Below are 24,429 nucleotides of genomic sequence, written 5' to 3' on the forward strand. Positions count from 1 at the left end.
TGGGAAGGAAGATGCTCCTTTTTTCCTCATATAAGTGCCTTTTTATGCTTACGAAATGAATATCTTGAGGGATACTAATTGCCATATACAGCCAACACAAACTATTTATCTGCAATTATACTGTTTGAATAACAAATAAAAGTCCGCCTTTTTTTGTTGATCTCGAAACATAAAGAGTTTTATGTTAAATGTGTCATTTTCCCTGAAGACAGAAGCTGATTTATGTTATCGCTGAGGCTTTTTTATTTTTAATTTGTCTGAGAGGATATTTTGATCCTGTATGATTTCTGTCACGCACACTGTAGCTGTTGCTGGAGGATGACATGCCCACACTAATCCATTTACAGTGGCTTCACGTTGAGATGGTTTTGATACTCAGACTGTTTGCAGGCCACACAGGGACCTTGTGTACAGAAACTTAAATTGATTTGATTCCTAACTCCCTTATCTCTAAATGTTTAGGAACAGAGTAGTTTTTTTTATGATTTATTACTTCAAAGCCATAAAGTCTCTTGTTGACACAAAAGCAAAGAACTCACTCACGCAGCCTATCTCAGAGGCCACCGCGCCTCGGCCCAGGGCTGCACTTCCCCAACGTGACTCAAGAAGGCATTTTGATTTTGTTGACAGAGGCTGTGGGAGGAAATAATGGAAAAGATAAAAACTTCAATTATGATTTTTTTTTTTTTTTAACTCTGGCAAAACGTTGCCTCGGTATGACAGATTATATGATAAATGACACATTTGAAAGTTGCTTGTTGTTTAAGATGTGATGATTTCTTGAGCGGCAAATAAAGTCCCTTGACCTTTTTTTTCCCCCTGAAATGCAATTGTTTGGTCCCCTGATGTGGCGACTGTTTTTGATGCAGGAAATGATATAAAGTGATGGTGCAAAGAGGCGCATCTCAAGATATTTTCTTTATCTTAATATTCTAAATGTTACTTTATCTCGCAGTTATCATGCGGCCTGCTATAGAGTTTACATTCCATTGCAAGTTGATGCACAAAACTGTCTACTGCTCTCCTGTGGATTTGTGTACTTTGTTGCTGCTGAGACTTAAAGACCAATGTAGCTAGGCAGAAATGGGCTAACACAGCCATTTGACCTTGGGTGGCTTATTTGCTCCAGTGAGACAGCCTAAATATTTACCTGTCATTGTTGATGATACTCCAGGCTTCAATGCCCTTAATGGTTTTGATGGAGAAGCAGGGCTTTGCAGCACCCAGGTGATGGAATAGCGAAATTAAGAGCAGTGAATTGGGCTATATCTTTAGGACACTGCGGCTCTAATTCTGTGTCTTATAATACAACCGCCTTAATCTGTAAAAGACTGGGGCAAGATAGAAGAGAAGGCGAGAATTGCAATGGAAAACAATGTGTCAACTGCCTCAGTTTAACCTTGACAAGGTCTGTTCTCTGGGAGTGAGGTGTGGGGAAGTGCAGGTTCCAAACAGAAGTCCTGCTTACAAGGATATTAACATAGATAAATAGCATCACAGTATTTTTATCCTGTAAGCTCTGGCTACATGGAATGAGACAACTAAAGCACTGAATTAAGTTAAGAAAAGGGCAAACTATGAGAGAAGGTCCGCAGCAGGAAATGAAGTCTGATCTCCTCCTTGAAAGGCTTACATGCTACATATTAATTGGCCCTCACTGGATATAGACTGAGTCTAATAAACTCTGGTCCTGATTCCTAAACCCTGCCTTCACCCCCATTCTTTTATTTTATACCTTGCTACAGTTAAGGAATACTGCTTCCTGTCTGGCACTGGAAAAGCACTGGTCCCCTGTTCTCTGTAGTCCTCTTCTTCTCTCTGCTCTTCCTCCACACTCAGCAGGCTCTGAGAAGTCTGTCGCTTTGAGTCTCATAGTCTCATAGGGATTGCTGATCCCCATTTCAGATAATGGCCCTCAATCTCTTATCATTTACAGCTGTCCACCAGTAAACAACAAAACAAAACAAAAAAATGATAGAAATAGATGAAAGGCAGGAGGAAAGTCCTCTAGTCCTCTCAAAGCTTCTACTCCCACGCTGCCATTCTTGGACACCTTATGACAATAGTTATCAAAATCATAATCGTTTACATTTTCACTGCCTTATCCCCACACACCAAAGGTTTTCCATTTTCAGGATTGATTTGTTTCAGACACATTTATCTTTTCAGCAAAGGAGATCGAAAGCTCTGGGCTGTTTTTTTTTTCTGTCAAACTTTTGATTGGTCCTCAAGCTAAAGCCGCTTCCACAGCAAGGCAGCGAAATTGAAATGCCTGGACTGAACTTGCCTTCAACACTTATTACTACATCATGCTATGTGAATAGGCCACCATAGTCCTAATCCAGATGCACAGCACAACATGGACTATTCAGTGTACCATCTGGCAAATATAATAAGGTAAAATAATGCATTTTTAACCCTCCCTAATTGGCGAAGTCATTTCATTATTATAAATATTAGGTATCTGTAATGGGGAACACTAATTCCTTTGACTAGACTAAAGATTCCCGCCTTCAAATAAGCATGCTAATCTAATTAGAAAGCTAGCAGAGCTGAACAACTACATTTTCTCATACTTAGCATTGGAGGGCCGGGGCTTTGTGGAGCAGATGTGCTGTGAAATTAATTTCCTCTGGTGTAACCGGAGACGCTCTTCTCACAGTCTCTGTTATGAAATTTCCATTTCACAGATGATAACCTATTATCACTTTATTCAAGGGAAACGTGTTAATGGCCAGGAGGAAGATTGAATTATTCATATTTGCTCATTTCTATTCTGCAGCGCGGCCCTGCTCTTTTCATGCACTGAGAGAGGGCTAATGTAAACATGACCAGAATCCTTGTAAATTGGCTTGTAGAGGAGGCTGTTAGCATAGTGCCTGGGGACTGATGCTAGACGGGGATAACAGCTGATATCTGTAAAGTACAGGCTGTGTGTGTGAGTGTGTGTGTTTGTCTGTGAGAAAGAGAACGGGAGGCAAGAGTGTGTGTGCGTATGCGCGCGTGGCAGTGGGTGACTGAGTGAACAAGTGAGGGTGTGCTCCTGCGAAAAAGTGTGTCAACAGTGTAACAGGGATGCTACAAGCTGGTAATGGAAGCTAATTGGACCAGGAAGAAGGTAGCCTCGCTGCTAACATGCAACACACTGAGGAATATTGGATTCAGGTGATCAGGCTATCAACTGCTGTGGCACACACATACACACACACATCGCGTTTTCCATCTGTACAGCTTCTGCTGTATTTCCAGAACACAACAGTGCCCAAAAAGTCACTTTGTGCACTCTTCTTAACTAAGTTTTACCGTGGGTAAATGTTTCCTGGAGCAGCATCCCAGGAAGTTAAAGAACAGCTTTATTTATTTCCTCAGTTGGTGCTGGTTGGCTTTAAGTGCTTCAGTATGCTAGGACAGGAAGGAGCTCATTCACAAATAATGAGGCGTCCCGTCGCAGTGACGTCCCCGCCGTTCATTCACTAAATATATATGTCCCCCATAGGACGTGAGTGTTTTGCATGTATGATGTTGTAAAGCTCACAGATAAGACGAATGCGTATTTATCTGTTAATTCCTTCCCATTTCCTTCGATTCAAATTGCAAAAAAACATATGGTTGCGATTTATTTACAAGTGTCCTGTAAAGAACGCTTTCTTTCATTAGGGGTAGCAGCGGTGACACTCATTTCCTGTTGCACAAAAATGTTCTTATTTCTCTGTTTGCCTTTCTATGGCAGCTCGAGATGATCAGGTAAGAGGAAACTCTTTTCTACCACTCTTCTAGCAAAGTTCCTCCTGTCATATTAATACTAAAATGTAGAACCTACATTTTGTCCAAAGAAAACTTCTAAAACCGAAGTTTACAACTCAAAAGACACCCTGCTATACGTCAAAGAAGCAATGATGGTGTCTGTCTGAAGCAAACATTTGGCAAACCATTAGGACCGCTATTCAGCCCAGACTATTTTATGAGAGAAATTAAGGGTAGAAAGAGACATGAGCACCATGTCTCCCAGAAGTTGAATTGAGGTCTGTTCTTACTTTTACAGCCAATAATGAGATTATATTTGAGCTGAAATGTGGCCATCCTCTTTACCCATGACAGGAAGCATTATAGATGTCTGCTATCCAAATCCATCTTTCCCATGGGAATCTGTTTTCAGGACACTTACATTGCCTCTGCTTTACATAATGCCTCTGGCATTATGGGTATTGATTATTAAATCTATGATGAATAAAATAGTCATGAATGCAAACAGATGTATTTTCAAATTTGGATTGAACGTTGCATCCATTATTAGCGTGGATGATTTTAAAGTCACTTTCAGAAAGTGTACGTTTTGCTTTTATATTAAACATTTGATAAGCGATTGCAGAACTTTAATTCAGTTCTCTAATGTGAACATGCAATAGTCAGCTTCACATAGCAGGAAATATGCATGAACCTCAACACATTAATCAAATATTCAGTGATCACTAGGTGGCAGTAGAGTATACTCTAAATGCACATATGCATATTGCTCCGTGTAAGGTCCACTTCAAGACTCCCCTGCAGTTACAGAGAGCTTGCTGATGTGATGTGACCTACACCTTTAAACAGCGTTTCCCTCACCTAAAGGCAGTACCCAACTTTTACCTCAGCTGCCATAAGATAAATTCAAATATCATGTGCAACTATTATAAGGTAAAACAATAATCTTTGCATTTTTGATCAAGTTAAATAAATGCTTCAGAAATATTTGACCAAATCTGAACACTTTTTATCGTCACGTTTTCATGTGTACATGGAAAATCAGCTTTGCGCTCCAAGTCCATGTGTATGCAAATTTAGCTTTTCACTGAAACAAATGAACCAAAGTAACCCTTTTTAAATGCTAAAAGCAGAGCAGTGTGAGAGAGTTATAGTTTCACTGCTCGCACTGTTTTGTATTTCATGCAAAAACCAAGTGGAACCGCAAGTAATCATGCACTCTGGTGGACTCTGTCAGCAACATGTTTGTCCCAATTAAATTAAAACCAAGAATAAGTGAGATAAATCATGAATATGCATGGATTTCAAACGACTAAATTCAAAGAAGTGAAAAACTTGTCTAATAAAGTGACTCTCTGACCGCAATCCTTTTCGAGGACCTCTCTATTATAATGCCGCTTAACGCAATCCATAGCAATTCAAATCCTTATCAATATCAATTTACTCATATCAATAAAGAGCAGGCTCCCTCTGGATCCGTTCTCACTGACATTGCAGGCCCCTCATCACACCCAGACAACTCCCCCCTCCTCATCGCGCACACCAGCCCTTGACTTTGGCGTCAATAAGGCCGACCGTCTTTGTGAGAGTATCGACGGTTATCAAAAAATGCCCTTGATGTAATTTCATGCTTGTCGACACTCAGGGACCACATGCTAAGGATTATGGGATGCCTCCGTGCCACATAAGTGAACGGGACCGCGGCGCTAGGTGCCTAGGCCTTGGTTGCTTTATGGAGCCTTTAATGGCCCTCAATGCCAATGTTAGAGTCACAATGGCCCAAGTACTGCAGAGCGTCCACTGGGGGCTACCATCAACCTCAGCTACAGAGCAGCCGGGGAAATCCCGCCCCCTCCCACATGTGACACTTACTTATCACATTAAAGTGTTCTGCAGTGCCACAGCATATGTCGAGCCTCTGCGTTTGAGGCTTTAATGTCATAAGACTCTCGTTTACATTTTCAGAGGTATTCAGAAATGCACAGCGGAACAGAGGGCAGCGATCAGATCAGGCAGCGAGAGCTCTGCTGCTTTTTATGTCTGTGGAGCTTCTTTCTTTCAAAATGTCCTAAAGAATGAAGACGGTGCAGGAAAAGTGTGATTACACAACAACTGCGTGCGCTTCCTGTTGTTACAAAATCGTGCACATGTGCCACTCTGTGCAGCTACATGTTCTAACTTGCCAAAAGCATTATGGCAAGGTTATTCAGTTTTATGATTTACCAATGTTGAAGCTGTGCTGTGGAAATGTAATGACAGCAAAGTGACTCAAAAATGACCCAAAATACTGAAGGTAACCTGATCTGTGTTCTTCTTCTATGAAAACTTGATTTATAATTTTATCCTTACATTGCTGTTCAAGGAGAATTCAAATGCATCATAAACCGAGGCACTTTAGCTTCATACAACACTTGGAGTTTAAAGAAATAATCTTCTTTAGTGTATTTTTGAAAACTACGTAAAATACCCATCAAAATGTATATGCTGGTCTACTGAAAAACGCTGTATATTAGTTAAAAGCAGATCTTGAACTAGGGTTAACATGAAAAACAAAGTGATGTGGAAGCCTGATGTGGAAGTTTTTCACATTTTAACAAGACACATTCAATTTCATGCATTGCACAAGTGTACACTTTATTTCTCTCAAACACTGGATTTGAGATCCCTTGTGGTCCTCAGCATACTTAATTTTCTCTTTGACAATTGCAATGCAGCACATTGTTCTTCGAGGAATTGTAAAGTATTCACAAGGTGAGTCGTTTTCAGCAGAGATGGTATCTTGCCGCAGCCTTTCAGTCGTGCATTACAGAACAAACTGAATACTTTTGCAGTGTTTGATTTTGGTATGTTTGCATCCTTTTGTTAACTTGGATTTAATCAACTATTTCCCCCACCTTCCTTTCCTCCTTTTCTGCACTGCTTTGTTTTTCTTCTGCCGACGGTAGCTGAAGCGACTTAGCTGTTTTGTAAGCATGTGCACATCCTGATCTCTCATAATATTAGTTAAAATCAATGTGCTGCTTTTTTAATTATTGCTCATGGTACAAAGCGGGGAAGGCTCATTTAAAGGGGGATCGATATGGGAGAGCGATTGGTAGACGGTGGAGCTGTACATCAGGCGGCTTGATGTGAAAATCATTGGGGCCTGTGCAGGCTGTGGCTCGCGCTGATCATCCTGGTTAGCCCCCCAGCTGGCTGCAGGGCCTGGGTAATGGGTGAACCCTCCGTGAACCAGCATCCTTAGCCTCCACAACACCCCTCAGAGTAGCACACAGACTCACACCGCCCCAGCCCCTATGCAAGGCAAGAATAACACATCATAAACTCTATTTCAAATAGAATAAAAAAAAAAAAAACAAGGCAGAAAATTCAAGTGCATTTCTCATTCTCCTCTTTTCATCTCCCCATTGATTATCTGTGCCTGGGATTATTCTCTTTTTATTTGGTCCTGTTCCCTCACTTGTGTTACTCTTTCCCCCATCCCCAGATACACGGGTGCATTCTTCCTCCATGTGCACTTCTATTATCTCTGCTATCTGTCCCCTGACCACAACCAGGCCTGACTGGAGGCTTGTGCTCCTCTGCTCTGTGGGCTTTAAAGAGGTTAATAACTTGGGCCTGCGGACATTATTTAAGGGTGGCCAGAGGAAATGTAACGCTCCTCTGTTTCTGTTGCTTTAGATCCACCTTTGACCCTGGAATCGTCCCTTTCTTCCCCAGCCCACATGACAAACACAACCTAATATCCACTACATCCCACTTTCTCCCTCTTTCTTCACACTTACTCTACTCGTTCCGCAGTTTTAGCAAAGCCCACTTCAGATCTCCTTCATCATGCAGTTTGGCCCCTCCGGGGCTAAACTGATACAAATGACGTTAATCTCGAAAAGTGTAAACGGCAGCGTTTCACAGCCTCTTACTGTTATTTGTCACCATTTCTGTCTCCAAAATGGCTCCATTTTGCACAGAGATAAAAAAAAAAGTTAAAAGCCCAAATAATTGTTTTCATCATTAGATTACGAAGCATTTATCATGCAGTTTGTATATCAGCGTGCAACGGATGATTTATACAGGGCCTTCAACAACCAATGGGACGCCACTATCAGGGTATTAATCCCTATAAGCACTGATCCAATGTACAGTCAACATCTAGGTAAGCAGGGTTGCACATTCAATGTTCCTAAACGGGAAGAAAGTAGGGGACACGTTTCCTCATTTCATATCTTTAGCTGCTTGAAATGAGGATACCAGTGAAGGTATTTATGCAGCAACACAAACAGTGTTTGTATGATAGATATTCTCAGTTTTCTAATGACTGTTTTCCATTCTTCCTATGGGGAAGAATTGAATTTTGTTGTTGCAATAACACATTACTAAGGCTTAAAACACATTTTGACATTAGCTAAAGGCACTTCTGTAATCATCTAAGTCAAATGTTTGTGTTTTGAGGAGCTACCAGTATAGAATATGTCCAATTAGAATCTAATACTGGTTAGACACAGTGACCCTTCCCTCTATATCACATTCTGAAACACTAATGTAATGGTTGTTTCGCATTTGGCTGGTCTTTTTCAGATGATCGCTATACATCATCTGCATCGTTCACATGCTTACATACACACAGCGCACACACACTCATTCACTCACACTGGAGGGGAACGGTTACTGAGGCGTATCAATCATTTGTCTATAAGAGCAGCTCATTTGCTAATTAAAATCCTAAAAAAGAGGGCAGAATTGACTTAGAACTAAATTCTTAATCACAAGTTTTGACCTGAAACCGATAATATGATTCGCAATGAAATATAATCATCCCAGAACAAACATCCATTTTTTCTTTTTTAAAAAACCCCAAGGTCATTTGCCTTTAGTTCTCCTTAATATAATGCTTTTGGTCATTTAGAGCCTTTGCATTATTTTCTCCAATGATGACAAAGCACTATGGATAAAAAACAAGTTCATATCTGAGTGCATTTCAATAAATTACTTGCTTGCTTAATTTGCCTTGCCAGTATTGATGCTTGTCAATTTCAAAGGGTCTGTGTGCTTTATCTAATGAAAGAGGCGGAGGGCACAACACCCTTTCATTTGGCTAAAAAATGCTCTATTCAGCCAGATTTAAGATGAAATGATGCCTTTGGTTATGGACTGTGATTAATATCAAGGACATCAGGGTTCATCTATATATAGATGATCTGCAGCCGCCTTTAGCAATCCTGATTCTGCACCATGCAGAGATCACTCACAGATAAATATCATCCCAGTGCCAATAATAACATGGCATGAGTAAAACAAATTTAGAGCGCCAGTGTTTGATAGGTGCTGATAAAATTAACACTGCCTCACAAAAGCAGAAACCATGATGTTGAGCATAGTTTGAAATTGGTTATTGTACCGGTCAGTCGACTTTACGCATGGCATAAACAATACTTCTAGGAAGTACACAGTGTGTTTGAACGAAAAGATGTAAAATTCCAAAAAAGGTGTTCTCATTTGTCTTATACTTTAATGAACTATTGATTTTAGAGCCGTAAATATAATATATTGAATGAATGTAATGAATACACTCTGACAACAACAGTCAGAGAAGACTGATTTATTGCTCTGCTAAGCTAGGCTAGTTACCCTTCACAATGTCATTTTTAACAGGACTTACATTTTTCCTCTATAATTCTCCTGTATATTTACATGTAGCATATTAAGTCTTGCATATGAATAAGTATTTCCTCTGGAAGAAACAGGAAGACGTGGTATAGGCTATTAGCTTTAGCTGGGGGTGGTCAGGCGGTTAGCTTTGGCTAATAATTTATACCCCTTATAACATAGCCTACAACAGGAGCTAGCTACAGCCTGGTTTTAAGCATCCCCCTGAGAATTACATTCAGCTTCTGTGGCAGACAACTTACTTCTTACTTCTTTGAACCGAAACAATTAAATTACATTACTGTGCATTTTAGGACATTTAGCCCACTGGATTTTTAAATGTTGTAGTGAAGGGGAGCAGCAACAAGTGAGGTATAGGGGCATGAGAAATCAGAGTTCTAGCAGAAATAAGTACCAATGCAAGCCACTTGAAAATTGTTTGAAAATTCAACTGGTTTTAATGACTTTAATTGCATAGAAAAAACCCTGCCTCCATAAACATGCATTAGGAGGCATGGCTGCCCCATTAAAATGTGGTGACTGCACTGAAGCGCAAGATCCATCGGCGAGGTAATGGAGCTAACAAAATGTGGTTTGGTTAAAACCGTAAATATGTGTTATTCTGCTGAGTTTTGGGAGTAAAAAATAATGTCTTACACATCATTACACACTATTTTATGTTCACCTTTGCAAGGTACTTAGGAAATCTTGGGCAGTGGCCCAATCATCTGCAAAATATATTAGGAAAGGAAAGCTTAAAAAATGTGTTGTTTGTCATCTCTAAATATAACAAGAGCTTGCAGTGACTAATATTCTATTATTTAATGTTAGATACTTGTATTTGCAATTACACTGTAGTTTTTTCTCTATAACAATTTGTACTAATTTTGATATGACAATACATTTTTGGGGTGGGGAACTCAGGGGCGATCAAATTAACCATGCCCCTGGAAAAGACCACTACTTCAAAGCAAATTCATAAAGGCTGTTTGGATCTGTGGTGAAAGTGTAATGGTGGTGAGAGTACTCAGAGAGTATTAGTCAATAAATGTGCCCAAAGAATCAAGTAAATAAATAAAAGTAAGTAAAAGCTTTTTTATGGATAACTGACTTTAAAAATTGTTCAATTGTTCAATCGATCACATATTTCTGTGTATGTGTATCTAAAGTGACATTGAAATGTAACTAGTGTTCCCTTCTTTAGTGTAATAAAAGTATGTTTTTTTTAACCAATGAAATGCATGACGGTACTTGCTAGTTCTCAGTATTAGAAACTACTGTAATATGCCAAATGGCATTTCAGTCTTTCCCCGACTAATAAACGCTGACCAAAAAAAGCAATTTATACCAAGTGCAACGTTTTGACAAAGACTCGCTTTGACAGTTTTAAAAACAAACACCATGCATGTTCCCAGCAATGATAGTCTACATGGTAAATCTAAGAAAACATATCGCCAGCGTGTATATTGCCCTGTAAGTGTCTTAGTCCCTGCAGAAAAAAACGGTGAAAAAGCAAGATCTACAGCTGCTTTCATCGAGATTGAGACAAGTTTCTCTCTGATGGGAGAATGTAAATGTGTCATTTATACCTGTCTTGTCTTTTATCATGATAAAGCAGTTCATACTCTGGGAAAAGGGAAAAGAGAAATGCAAGCAGTAGCTTCATTCATCGCCTGTCCTGTTTCATTCACACGCTTGTGATTCTCTATCATGCTCCTCTCAGCAGCCGTCAAGAGGCCAGCTAGCATTGAAACAAATCTCTCATATTCTGCTTTTTGATTTCATTCTTTCTCCCTGTCGTCTCTCCTATTAGCTTATTCATTCTTCACATGTGACTGCCAGCCTGTTAAGGTCATATTAAAGCAAAGCAATCCACTTTAAATGGTTATCTACGACGCGCATTAAAAAGCTCTTTGCTGCCCTTTAAATATTGTGATTGGGTTATAGGGGGGTCGCTGTTTCGGAGCGCTGATCGCTCTCCCAGGAGCCCGCTTCAGAATATAAATTGAGTAATATTATAAAGGCGGGCACTCCAGAAGGACTGGGTAATGAATAGGATTCATGATCTGAGGAGGAACAGGAGGTCATGCAATGAAGTGAAATACTCTAATAACTCCAATCCAAACCCACTCAGATGATGATACATTAACTGAGAGACCCTTGTATTCCTGTATTTTTTTCTTCCTCTCTCGTGTCAGACTGTATGTGCATTACATCTCCTCCAAAAGCACTTGCTGTGAAGAGAAAGAGAAAGCTGATCCGGGAGGTAATGGTTATTTGAAGTTCTCATTTTGACTTTAATGTCAAGGCCACCTACAACGGTGATAAAGGGTCACGTCAAATCTCCGCAAATCTTGTAATCTTCTGCAAAGAAATGAAAAATAAAAACAGAAGCCGATTTGTATTGCATTAACTCATTCAATTTCATGATCTTCCGCAAATGTCTCAAGATGACAGATTACTCCTACTGAAGGCCTAAATACAAGATATTAAGATTTTAGATGTAATCCCCCTGCGACTATGATTTTTTCCCCCCTTTTCTACAAGGAATTACATTCATCATCTTACATAGTAAGCTTTGTTTATTCAAGGTGGCCCATGGATAGTTTTGCATGTTATCCCTTCAGATGAAGCTAAATCTGGTAGATGCTATCATTGGCCTTATGCCTCTCTGTATCTGTATCTCATTTATACCTGAGAATGACTGATTACGTGTTATTTAACTGCGCCCAGCTGGGATTAACATGAAAGCTTTGTTCCTAAGTCATGATTTATCAAAAGATATGATTGCTGCGAGACTTGGCGAGGGCGCTGATTTTACAACACTGCGCTAATTAATATTTTCCATCTTGATTGTCTCCGATTACTTGAGAGGTTCTCATCATGTTCTAGGTTTGAATTTCTGCTCTTTCTGTTTTTGTTCCTTTGTTATAGGGTCAAAAACTGCAGAGCCTTCCACAGATTGGTAAACATTTACTGTTATATCATGCTTTTAATAGAAGCCAGTAGGCTTTCTCTCTGTCAGTGGATCTTGATGGAGTGTATAGGAGTGCTGGAATGAGGCAATCAGGCACAGGGAAAATGGTTAATTCCACTTGTGATGACACCGGCTCGGCAAGCACAACAGTTTTCAAGTGCTGACACTGACCAGTAATGACTGAACGAATGGATAGAGAATAGAGGAGGTGTGTGTGTGTGCAGTGGGGGGGCAGACAGAGGATAGAGGAGTCAGTAAAAGAGACACTCGCAAAGTATGAGAGAGAGAAAGAGAGAGAAAGAGGGAGTAAGAGAGACACAGCTGCTTCTGCACAATCGCTTTTCAGCATCTACAGTCCCAGGCCAAAATACCATTAGTACAAGTGTCAGAGGAGTGAGTGGAATCAGGCACAGTGCGATGGCTTTGAGTGGCTTGAGAAGAAAATGCCCAGTATCCTTTGGGGGACAGACCTGTCCAAGACGGCCGTCCATTCTTCTGGCCTCTTTTGTGATGCTGCCGCTCTCTGTCCGTCCTCCTTTTATTTTGTGTGAAGATTAAATTGCACATGATCTCTAATGTCTCCGGTCCTCCGCTTGTCGTAGGTCGACGACCTCCACGCGGCTCAGATAATAGATACATCCTCTGTTTGTCTTGTGGTGAAACGCTCGTCCGCCACAGTCCAGTAACCAGCCATTGTCACACAGTCTGAAGCAATTAAGTAAAATGGTGGATAAAGCCTGGCTGCGTCCTTTCAATATTTATTACATCCTCTTTGTGAAAAGAGCTATTTAGTCGCTGTATCTAAAATGATCACTAATGCAATTACAAGTGCATTTAGAATGCACATTAAGGGTAATCTTCACCCCTTAGAGAGGACCCCAGTGCTCCAATGAAAGGAGATAACAGATGAAAGTTACAATGTCTGTGAATAACAAACATACTCTGCATCTAGCATTGGAAGCAACCATGCATATTGAGGCTGCTTCGCGTCAGCGTTTCTTCTTATCTTTACAGCAGCAATCGGTACACAACATCATTATTTATTTGCTTTTTTTTTTTTTTCAGTTTTCCATCTGCTTCATTAAATTTTTGTTTAGCTGATGTGTGATGTTTCTGCGCATTGGTGCAATTTTCTTTCCCTATTTAGACCCCCCCCCCCCCCACGCACCCACCATAGTGCTGTATTATTTCAAACAACACATCTGAAGCACAAAACACGGTCTTGATATATGTTGTGGGTCAGCTGTCAGGAAGTTTGGCTTGTGTGATGAGACAGTAAAAGGGTTTGAAATGTTCAAACATGAAAGTGGAGCTGAAAATAGGAGCGGTGAGTCAAACAGGAAATGGTTCTTGTAGACGGGCTTGCCAATAATAAGCCTTTTGACTAGAGCAGATGTAGTTAGCTAAGTAGCCACAAAAAGACTTAATTAAAACCTGTACAGTAGACACGAGCTGGTTCAGTGGTAAAAATTCACGTGAAACTGGACAGCTGCCGAGCCCTGCAGGACAGAAGAGCACCTCACCTGACGTAGCCGTTGTGAGTCTAACATGAGAAAGTCTTTGGCTGGGTTTCATGCACAAAAACTCAACACATTAGTGCGGTTTTAGTCTGGATGGCAAAATCACAGGGAGTGCAGGGAGCTGGGTTTCAGAATGAAAGCTTGTGGCTGTGTAAGTGGTGAATCCTGTCATCAACCTCTCACCAGCTCAAAATAGGCGTCTCCATACATGCACGTTTGAGAAAGCAGTCTCAGTACTAATCGGTGTACAGACTTTACAGTAAAGCTCTGTTGTTTGCGACAAGTAATATAACTAGATATTAATTAATATACATTGATACTGAAGCTTCATTTGGCTCATTATTTGTTGCATTTTTCTTAAAGTTTCCTGTTTATAAGCTAAAATGATGAACAAGGGAAAGCCTGTTTGGTCAACTTAACCTTAATATAATGAAAATATGAGCAGGTGTTAAGAACTTTATACACAATGCAAGATAATGAATACAAAAAAACTTTGTGTTTCTAAAGAGACATGACGCTTCATGAGCCACTCCACTCAAACAGCCGAGGCTTAAATGAAACCTTGAAACCAACCAAAAAAAAAAAAAAAAGGTAAAAAGCCTAAATGAAGCTCCCAAAAAGGAGATGAACACGGCCTCCTGGTTGACAGTCTTGTGATTTAAACCACCACCTGTTTCGTTTCCTTATGGGGATTTTGTGGCTCTTTCAAACAGCATTGCTGTGACTAGTTACAAAGGACACCTTGAGTGTAGCTGAGAACACGGTCAGTAGCTTTGACGAAATAGTGACAGGCCACTTGAGGCTCACTTGAAAAAAGGAAGTTGATGCTTGTATTTGTAGAAATAATATGTTTAAAGCCTGGTATATAAAAGGGTTTTGGTAGTTTTCCCCTTAATGTCAACTGTGTGTTCACTGTATTTTGCTGAGCAGCAGTTAGCAGGGATCTGTGTAAAGCACCTACGGATGCCCCTGAACATAAGCTAGATTAGCTGATAGCACTCCACACTCACATCCAAACACAGTCTTTTCTAGGCCACATTATGGTTACATCCGTCTTTTATATACAGTCTATGGCTGATCCAGGCACTGCCGGAGGGAGGAAGCAACTCATTTGCACCTAAAATTGGATTTGATTGTAGTTAGACAAAGAAGCTGTTGATGATTAGCACATATTTAGAAAGGAAACACATGTAGACGAGCCACTGTTAGCACATTTTTAACATTTTGACTTTTGTATTTATTTATTTTGCCTCACTTATTCACATAGGTTAGATGAAATGTTTAACTGAAAGAAACACCTGTCTACTAGAGACTGTGACTTTGAGCCAGATAGAAGGCTCCAGGTTGGTGTTTCACAAAGGCAAGGTTACACATATTCCACCATCCTGTACTGAAACATTGACTCCTGTATGTCTGTAGTCTGGACTAAGTCTCTGAAACCTACTTCCCTCTGTGAGAACCAGTCTGCTGACAGCTTGGAGCCAGTCTCTCTCTCCCTCTCTCTCTCTCTTAATTGACTTCCCAGTTTGATAACACATGCCTGTCTGATTGGAGCCGGGCTGTCTCTGTGATGCTCAGAGGAACGTGCCTCTTCAATAGCAGATCAATTAGTCTATTAAGATAACCGGGGACATAGGTCCTCTACTGTGGCTCCTATTTTAAAAAGGGTCCATAGTTATAGGTACTGTTCTTAAAAAAAGAAAAAGAAAAGTACAGTTTGTTACACTGGACCTGTAGGCAGTATCAGTATATAGTCATAAACTAGTTTATTAAAAAATCGCATAATTGCCAATCTGAAATCAAATTCTGTGTACTGTACTTGTATAACTATCTATAAAGCAGGCATTATAAAGAGGACATGAGTATTATCCAGGCTAAGGGATTTGATTTGATTTTTAAGTGGTATACATGTCCTTAATCATGCATAAATGCTTTGTGATACAGACAGATGGCATGTCTCTTATTATTTTCTATGTGAGTGATTGAGCTTGAGCCATGGCAGGTGGCTTGAATATTCATTTCATTTTGATAATTCCGCAGATTACCCTCAGCAATCTCAAAGCTGCATCCTGCGAGATTTATATGTAAAAATACCCGTGTCTTATCAGCCTCAGCAACAAAGTGGGAAGACAAGTGTCCCTGAAGATTTACCCAGTTTGTCCAAATTTATTTATGCGAACATAATTACTGCCGTTTCGATATCTTCGGCATACAAAGCAGCTGTTTTTCTCTTAGAGTTGTTCAAGAATGCAAGGCAGAGACGCTCCATGAAAGGACTTTTCCTTTTCCCGGTGTTACAAGCATGTCTGGTTTTCCACAAATCATGTTTCCCACCTTTGCCCACTGAGGTATCTCCAGCAATTGTGTCCTTTAGTAAGCAACTTTTATAAAGGCTGCACAGAAAAAGCCTTCAAGCCCAGAGGTCAGAGGCCAATGTGCTGATGGATTATGGGGTTTCACTGTGCCTGCTGCTGCTGACAGGCTTTATTGGTTGGGAGGATGAGCTTGTAGCCCTTTATATAATTATTGTATTAAGGCTTGTGTGCCCCTGCCTTGCTGGCACTTGTTCCTGGATCAATGTGGAGATAATTTCAGAAATGAATAGTTAGTATCGATCAGCCCCTTTAGTGATGTCTTATCAGCCTCTTGGACAGGTCGCTGTAGATTATTGTGCCATTGTCATTTATGGCCTTTGTCATAGAATTTCTTTTTTTGAAGCAAACCTGCTTCAAACAAAGACAATTCAATTTGCAATGGATTTCATTCTGTTTTTTGTTTTTTCCACCCCCTTTCACTTCTCTACTCTGTGGTACACAATAAGCAATGAATCACAATCTTTGTGATTCCTTCTTTATCTCCTCCTTTTCTCTGCTCATCGTCTGACACCGCAGTGTTGGGATGGTCTCCGCGGAGACTTAGGAAGAGGAGGGCAAGCGTCAGCACTTGAACTCTGAGCTGAGGGATTGAGTGAGCTACAGTTCAGACAAACCGATGACCTTCAGGCTTTGTGTTTGCAGAAGAGGGAGCTGCTCTATTTACCACTCCTTGTGTGGCCTTAATAAACAGCTTGCAGTGGGGACTTGTGGGCTCAAAATTCAGCTCATGAGCTTTTGTCATTTCTTTAAAAATAAACCACACAATCAGTTAAAAGATGTGGCCAAAATAGTGGCTGCAGCATGCTGGCTACCATGTGTGTGTGTGTTTTTCCTCCCTCTTTCAAATTGCTGCTTTACTATACGTGCTCTTGTGTGTTTATTCATTCAGTAGCTGCTTTGTTTGAGCGAGGCGAGCCCTCTGGTGTCATGTTTGTACTTTCCTCTCTTGCCTTCTAAACTGTGAATGACAAGATGTATCCATCAGAGGGCTGGGGCTCGATTTCAATAGCAACTCAGGGGGAATCATTCAGAGAAATGTAATTTACTCACTATTGGTCAGTTTGACCCCCAACCTCAATCATTTGACACGGTTGCCATAGAAACCATTGAAGAAGGAGAAGAAGGGAGTCAGATAGCATCATTTCAGCTGCTCATCCAATGCACAGAGCTGTACAGCAGCAACAACCAAAGCCTGGGCGGCAGATAAACAGTAAAGAAAATGTAGAAAGGAACAATCAGAGCACAGAGAACTGGATTTAAAACCACATCAAAGATGCGGGGGTTTGTTAGACTAAGTGGTCCTGATCGTTACATAATTATATCAACACTGCAATTCGTCATAACTGTCAGACGCAGTCATTTTTTCACGCCGCTGACAGATTAATTACAGCCAATTATTTCAGAAGTGTTCTCATACTAATTAGTCATACAGTTACACAGCACTAATAGCTCAGGGATCAAAGAAAACAAATGACTATCATACATCATTTCAATTAACCAGCATGATGGATTAATTAACACTCTGTCATTTTAATGCCCTGGGTGGTCGGATATGATGAGGGATGATCAGAGGAGGATTTTTACTTTAGTAGTGGGGGTGAAGCCAAGAGCAAGTGTGTGCTGTAAACAGTTATAGTTCACAATGGATTGTGTTAAAGGGCCCTCACTGCTAGAGCTTCAAGAAACACTTTGAATAGTTTGAGCTTTGATTGTCCACTTTGTAGCTGTTATTCTCAGTGTTATTTTTTTAAGTAAGTCAGGCTTTAATTATTGAATTTTTTGTACATTTTTCATTTATTTTTAGATATATGAAGTATACAGAAGATGAACTTTTCTAAATTGTTGTTATTATTATTATTAAAATATAAGCTTGGTTCACTGTAGTAATTGCTGAAATGCTATTGGACCCCCCCTACACACACACACACGCACATATATATATATATATATATATATGCAGGAGTTCTCCACCAGCATGCTTCATCATGCAGTGTGTGCAAACTGTGCATCTGTATCTTATTGCTCTCGTCTTCTCATTAGAGCCTTTTAAAACAAAAGCAGATTTGGTTTATCTGCCACAGTTTAGGTCAGCGCTGACCAGCTCATTTTGAGTCAGGCCCTCTATCAGTCTCTGCAGCCGACTGAAGACAGGACATCATCAGAAGACAGGACACATTCTTCCTGTCAATGAGCCTGTCAGCTGGAATTTTTCAGAGCTCAGGTCTTTTTTTGTTTTTACTAAAACCAGCTCAAAAAAAAAAAAAAAGCCAAATGCTGCAGAATTTTGATAGATGCCGCTGTTTTCCCCTCAAACTTAACGGTCCATACAGAGGATTGAATTTAGGATCTATAGGTTTAAATCCTTCCTGCTGTGCAAGAACCCCAGGGAAGCCACATCTCTCCTTAGCTTCCTCTCATGCCTTGTTGACCCAAAGCGATTAGACAATATATCTACATTGTTGACCCTACTAATGAAAGTTTGACATTGATTTCTAAATAGGCCTTCATAGTATTTTACTGTAGAGCCTGACTTGGCGGCTCTCATCCAGCGTTTGGAGCTGGAGGCAACAGTTTTCCACTGCCTAATCCAACTCAATATGGCAGACACACTCACTCTTCATTTAAACAAACAAAAGCAGCCCATAATGATCAGCCCCCATTATGGCCGATTGATTTGATCTGGTCCAGGGCGCTGTGGATTTATTTTCTTTTATGCCCATATAGATGTGTGTCACAGCCTCAATATGCATCACAAGCATGTGTGCAAATGTGCACGTGTGTGTCAGTCCCTGTCCAAACAAGTAGAGGCAGCTTGGGCCAGAGAGCCCGGAGCACTGCTTGTCCTTTAATCGCCATTTACATACTGGCAGAATCATTAATTTCTAATTCCCCTATTATTTGTCACACACCCATCCTACGCCCCTCCCCTGTGTCTGATGCTTGTGTCAATTTTCAGGGCCCATCAGTGTCATCTGACCATGGAGAGCCACATTAACCTATCCCCAGTAACTGAGATTGTCCTTTTTCATAAAGAGATGCTGGAAACTTTGTGATTTGTAATAGTTTACCAGTTACTCCAGTGATTAAGACGGGCGTAAGGTCTAGTCAGTGATCATGATGAAATACGTCAAACACTAAAATTGTTCCTTTTAAGTTTTATTTCTTTGAAAACACGCCCAATGTGATAAATAATGGTAATAAATTAACTATTTATTATTTGACATGTACTGAGATGAATGAGAAAAATGATAGCTTCACCTGAAAATGTAATTATATCATGTCACAGTGCAAAAGCCGAGCATTGTATTAATGCATAGGATCCAAAATCATACACACACAAGCTACGCAAATTTAAAACTCCACTCGCTCAAGGTTGCGTGCCGTCACCTGGTAAAATTGCTGCACTGAAAACCTCCTTTGAGGCTGCTTTAGCTGCTAGCAGATTGCCACCCTCGCCTGTATTTTGTATGGTATGGAAGACTGCAAACCTTCAAACTAAAAGATGTGTCTCACCACTGAAAACAAAGTTGTTTGATAAGTGCAACTTTTACTTTCAAGCATTTTCCTTTTCCTTTTGTATACACCGCCCTCATTCACAGTTTCACAACCACTTAGAGAGCATTTAGCAAGTGTTTGCAGACAACTCAGCGTCTTCAATGCCATACATATATAAAATAAAGCTGACAGTGGCAGTCTGCTAGTGACCAAATAAACTGCAAAGAGGCTTTTTTGTGTGTTTAAAAAAACACATTAAGGAGCTTCAAATGTCTTTAGGCCTGTGTGACTGGGGCTTGTCAAGTGATTTTTTTTTCACTGCAACTGCCAGCAGCCACCAGAAACCACTCACATTCAGTCAAGGGAGTACTTATTTCACGCTACTAGTTGCCAGGAGGCCTGCCGCCTTATGCTTCAGAATGTAAAGGCTCTGTTTAGTTTGGCTCTGGATTATTTGAAGGAGCGTATTTCTAATTTGATCATCGCAGGCGCACGGCTCTCAGTTGTGAACACAGCAGCACCTCTCAGCTGTTCTTCAAACCTTCTGCTTGTGAGAAGCAGCCAATCAGGTGAGAGGTGGCCTCACGCAACTAAGAAAGCTTTTTTCAAGGATGAGGCTGAACTGAAGGGCGGGTAAGTAAGGGTCATTTTAAACTCTGAATCATGCAAAATTACTCTGATAGCATCCCAAAACAAAAGCATTGACCTGGAAATGAGCAAAATAAATCTCCTTTAATGTAAAAGATTTTGCACTTTGATGAATATGTTAATTAACAGTGTTTTATCACAAAGTTTTACCAAAGTACATGTGTTTTTCACAATTACTGTTAAATAATTAGAAATTCAAGGAATTTTAAGTCAAATGACATTGACTGCAATGCTGTATACTGAAAGTTAAACACGTGTGCTTTTACACAACTTCAGCCATTATCATAGTAACAGTAATGGCCGACTGGAGAGGACTGTTTTACCTTTAAATGTTGTTTTTTTAATGAACAAAATTAGCTCATTTAACTAGTTTTCTGTTATTTACTTTTTGATTGATTATTTGATTTTCTACATGTTTTACATGTTGCAAGTGAAATATGCCTCATTATATAAAAAGGGTCACTGCAGTAATTTGAGAATGTGAACGTACTAACAACCTAGAAACAACCAATTGCCAACATACTAAACAAGTCTGATAAATACCTGATCAGTACACTGCATTGTATGCACAGTACATAGTACAATAAATAGTTTGTGGTTGTTCCGTTGGTGTTTGGAGCATTTCAGCTGACTTTTATTACAATATACTGATTTGCATGTAAAATATTAATCACTGGTGCTTTAATGTCAAGGTGACCTCCAAATAAATAACATGACATGTAAGGGATCATTTATTATAAACAAAGCATAAAAAGGTTGCACACGATTATTCCAAGAAAATGCACTCAGAGTGTGCATGAGCAGAGTGCAATCGGATTTTGGTATTTGGGAAAACCTTTGAAAATGCATAAACGTCAAAATACTTAATTTATGGTTTAGCTGCAACCATTGATGAATTCCATCACTTAACTTCCAGTCAAAAGAGATTATTGGGCTTTATAATGCAGCCAGTAAAATATCAATAATACTGGATGGGGCTGTTGGCGGTTTTTGCACACTGCTCTTTTGTTTGGTTTTAAATGAGCTGCATCAAACTCAATGACCACAGAAGCCATTAACAATGGGCACATCTGATGAAATCACACGTGAACACTTTGAGCACAAAAGCAGAGTATGCAATCGTATTTTAGGCACTGAAATAAGATATATATGTATATATCTTATGAAATGTATTTGCAAGTCTAATTTTGTATATACTATTTAAGGCAGTTTATCCAAACAATGAAAGCATCATTTTCAGGCTAAATCTCTGCAGGGATTGTGACCTTCTTGTATAGATTTTACTAAGCCAGGTAAGTGCTTTGCATGTAGACATTTGCTATTGGACCTGTCGCTGGCATGAGAAGCCCAGTAGTTGCAATTACTCGCTGATCATCGCCACGAGCCAGATAATAATTAGAGGTTGGCAAAATTCAGGGCCAGGCTGGGGAGATATTGATTTCTCCATGTTCTCTCTTTGCAAGGATCAAGAAAATAAGACATGAAATTTACTGTCTTCATAAAAGTTTTACTAAATCAGGCCAATTGAAAGGACTATTGACAGCTTTTTCATTACCATACATAGTGTTCTCTAAAGCGTTTTTGAGTATTAGCAATAAGAGTGCAGCTTTCTCCTTTCTGTCTTTCATGCACCAATAAATAATGGCTCCTTTGGAATATTTGCAGGTAATTTTAATCACCCAGTCACACATATAACCTCAGTGAGGTTATAACAGGATTACCTTCCAATTTAGCACTGACAAAGAGCGCCTTAAGCTTTCATCTGAGGAATGCACATATGAAGGTGCATAGAGAGAAAAAGGAATACATCGACATATATAAGACTGAAAAATGGAGGATGGAACAAATAATTATTCTCTGTTTTCCTTAAACAAAATTAGATTGGGCATCAAACACGGCCATAAAAAGTTCTCAGAAGAACTGATATGCGGGCAAATATAGGGATTCGGTGAGAGAATTAGATCAGACAGAGACACGAAGAAAACGCTGGCGTTCTGTGTGCACACAGACAAAGTCAAAAGCAGTTGGATTTGAGTTGCTGCGTGCGAGAGAGAGCGATGTGCAGACCGAAGCTCAGGGGGTCATTTCCCTTCCTCAATGGACAGACTATTAACTTTTTGATTGGCAGCAGGGCTGACGCTGGCTGTTCATCATTGAACCCTGTCGATTCCTCAGCATCTGGAAACAGCGCATAAATTCAAAGGCTCGAGTATGAACAGTGCATCTCAGCATCCTCTGAAAGAGCTGCATCACACGGCCATAAAGAAAAACAGCAGCATTTCACTGACACTGATTTCCTTGCTGGCAAAAGTCGCAGAAATAAATGACTTGGAGCACTCTGCGCTACAGAGAAGGCTGAGTGCTGACAGCCTTTCTCAGAGTAGTTTTGCTGTATTTTTTGCTTTATTTCTCCCCCTATCTGCTGTTGACAGGATTGAATTGAGAGTGGACAGGATGATATCAGCAAATTTTGTTTGAAAAATGCCAAAGCCTTTCTTACTGCAGACTATTTAGTGATGGAACTTTCTAAACCTTTCTTGGCCTTTTGCTTTAATTACTTTTTACAGGGGAAGAAAATATGGCTGTTAGGGTTTATGGGGGCAAGAGAGAGGGAGAAAAAAAGGGCTGGCCTGTTTTATCTGCCCTTGCACACGCATCAGTGTAATGATGACAAAACGGGATGTTAACTAATGATTAGTAGAAATGGTTGCAGTTAATTAGTTGGTCCTTCGTTTATCGTTCCATTTGCACATTTTGGGGAGCAATCGTTATTAATTAGGGCCATCATGCCGAAAGGGGTGAGGTGGAACCCTACAGCCAAGTTAATCAGGCTGCAATGAAAGCTCCATTATCCTGCTCCGTCCCGTTGGCCTGTGATCTATTAGCATTATCTAAAAGCCGCAACAGGATCAACGACAAGTATAAAAAAAAATCAAAGGGACATAAATAGGGTGAGGTTTGATTGGCCCAGTTCTTGGGTCAGTGGTTATATGGGAAACTCTCACATGATATTCTGTGGCTTTTTGTGCCATGGCGTAAATCTCTGCTGTTGGTATTAAATGTATTGGAGGTGGTATTTAGCATGCGTGACTAGGTGGTGGCGCTTTCTTGATACAGCTTGGTTTGAAAAGGCGAGGTGTTTGCCAGTGAAGTTGAGGGTAAAACAGCCACTTTACTTAAGGACGGCCTTAACACTGTGTAGTTTGGTGTCAACAGGATGACAACAAGAAATGAAAAACTGAAAATGATCTCAAAAAACTTAGTGTAGTATTGAGTCTTTATGGCTTAGATGTGAAATTATACAAGGGGAAAAAAAGGTCACTACTGAGTATTTTGGACCGGTTACAATTATGGTGATAATGTGGGATCAAGTGAAGGCCTTGGCCATCTGGCAAACACTGGCCATGAGGGAAAAATCATATTTGCTGACAGGCTATAAGTGGTTGCTGGTTGATGGCTGGTTGCTAAAGCCCCAGTCATACAGGTCTACAGTGATTCCCTGACTAGGGATAGGGAAAAACTTGTATTCTGGTTCCTCGTGATTGCTTTGGTTGCTAGCATATTCTAAAAGTTGTAGTTTGAATGGGCTAGCCAGCTGTTCTCTGAGCTGTAATGAGACTGTGAAAAAGTGTGTTGCAAGTTTTACTACCGCTTGGCTGGTAGCTAGGAAATATTTGCAGACAAAACTACAGGGAACTGTGGCAATCACTAGGACATTTTTCTTGCAGCATCTCTTTTGCAACTGATTTCATCCAGTGACGAATAGCAAATGCTAGCAATCACTGCCAGCTGGTATCACATCCATTATGGCAGAAAAGACTTGAGCAATGTGTACATGAGAAACCTCATTACAGTTATCTCTTTGTAGAGCTTAAGATCACATGCACCACTGTGTTTTACATTACATTATTGCCATGCAACCTGGGTATTTTATTTTACTGTACTTTAGTCAATTCAATGTACATCCTTCTGTTACTAATATAGTCCAAGGACACAAATTATGTGTGAATCCATGATATTTCACCAT

This window comes from Rhamphochromis sp. 'chilingali', assembly GCF_963969265.1.
Source record: "Rhamphochromis sp. 'chilingali' genome assembly, chromosome: 11".
NCBI classification, from domain to species: Eukaryota; Metazoa; Chordata; class Actinopteri; order Cichliformes; family Cichlidae; genus Rhamphochromis; species Rhamphochromis sp. 'chilingali'.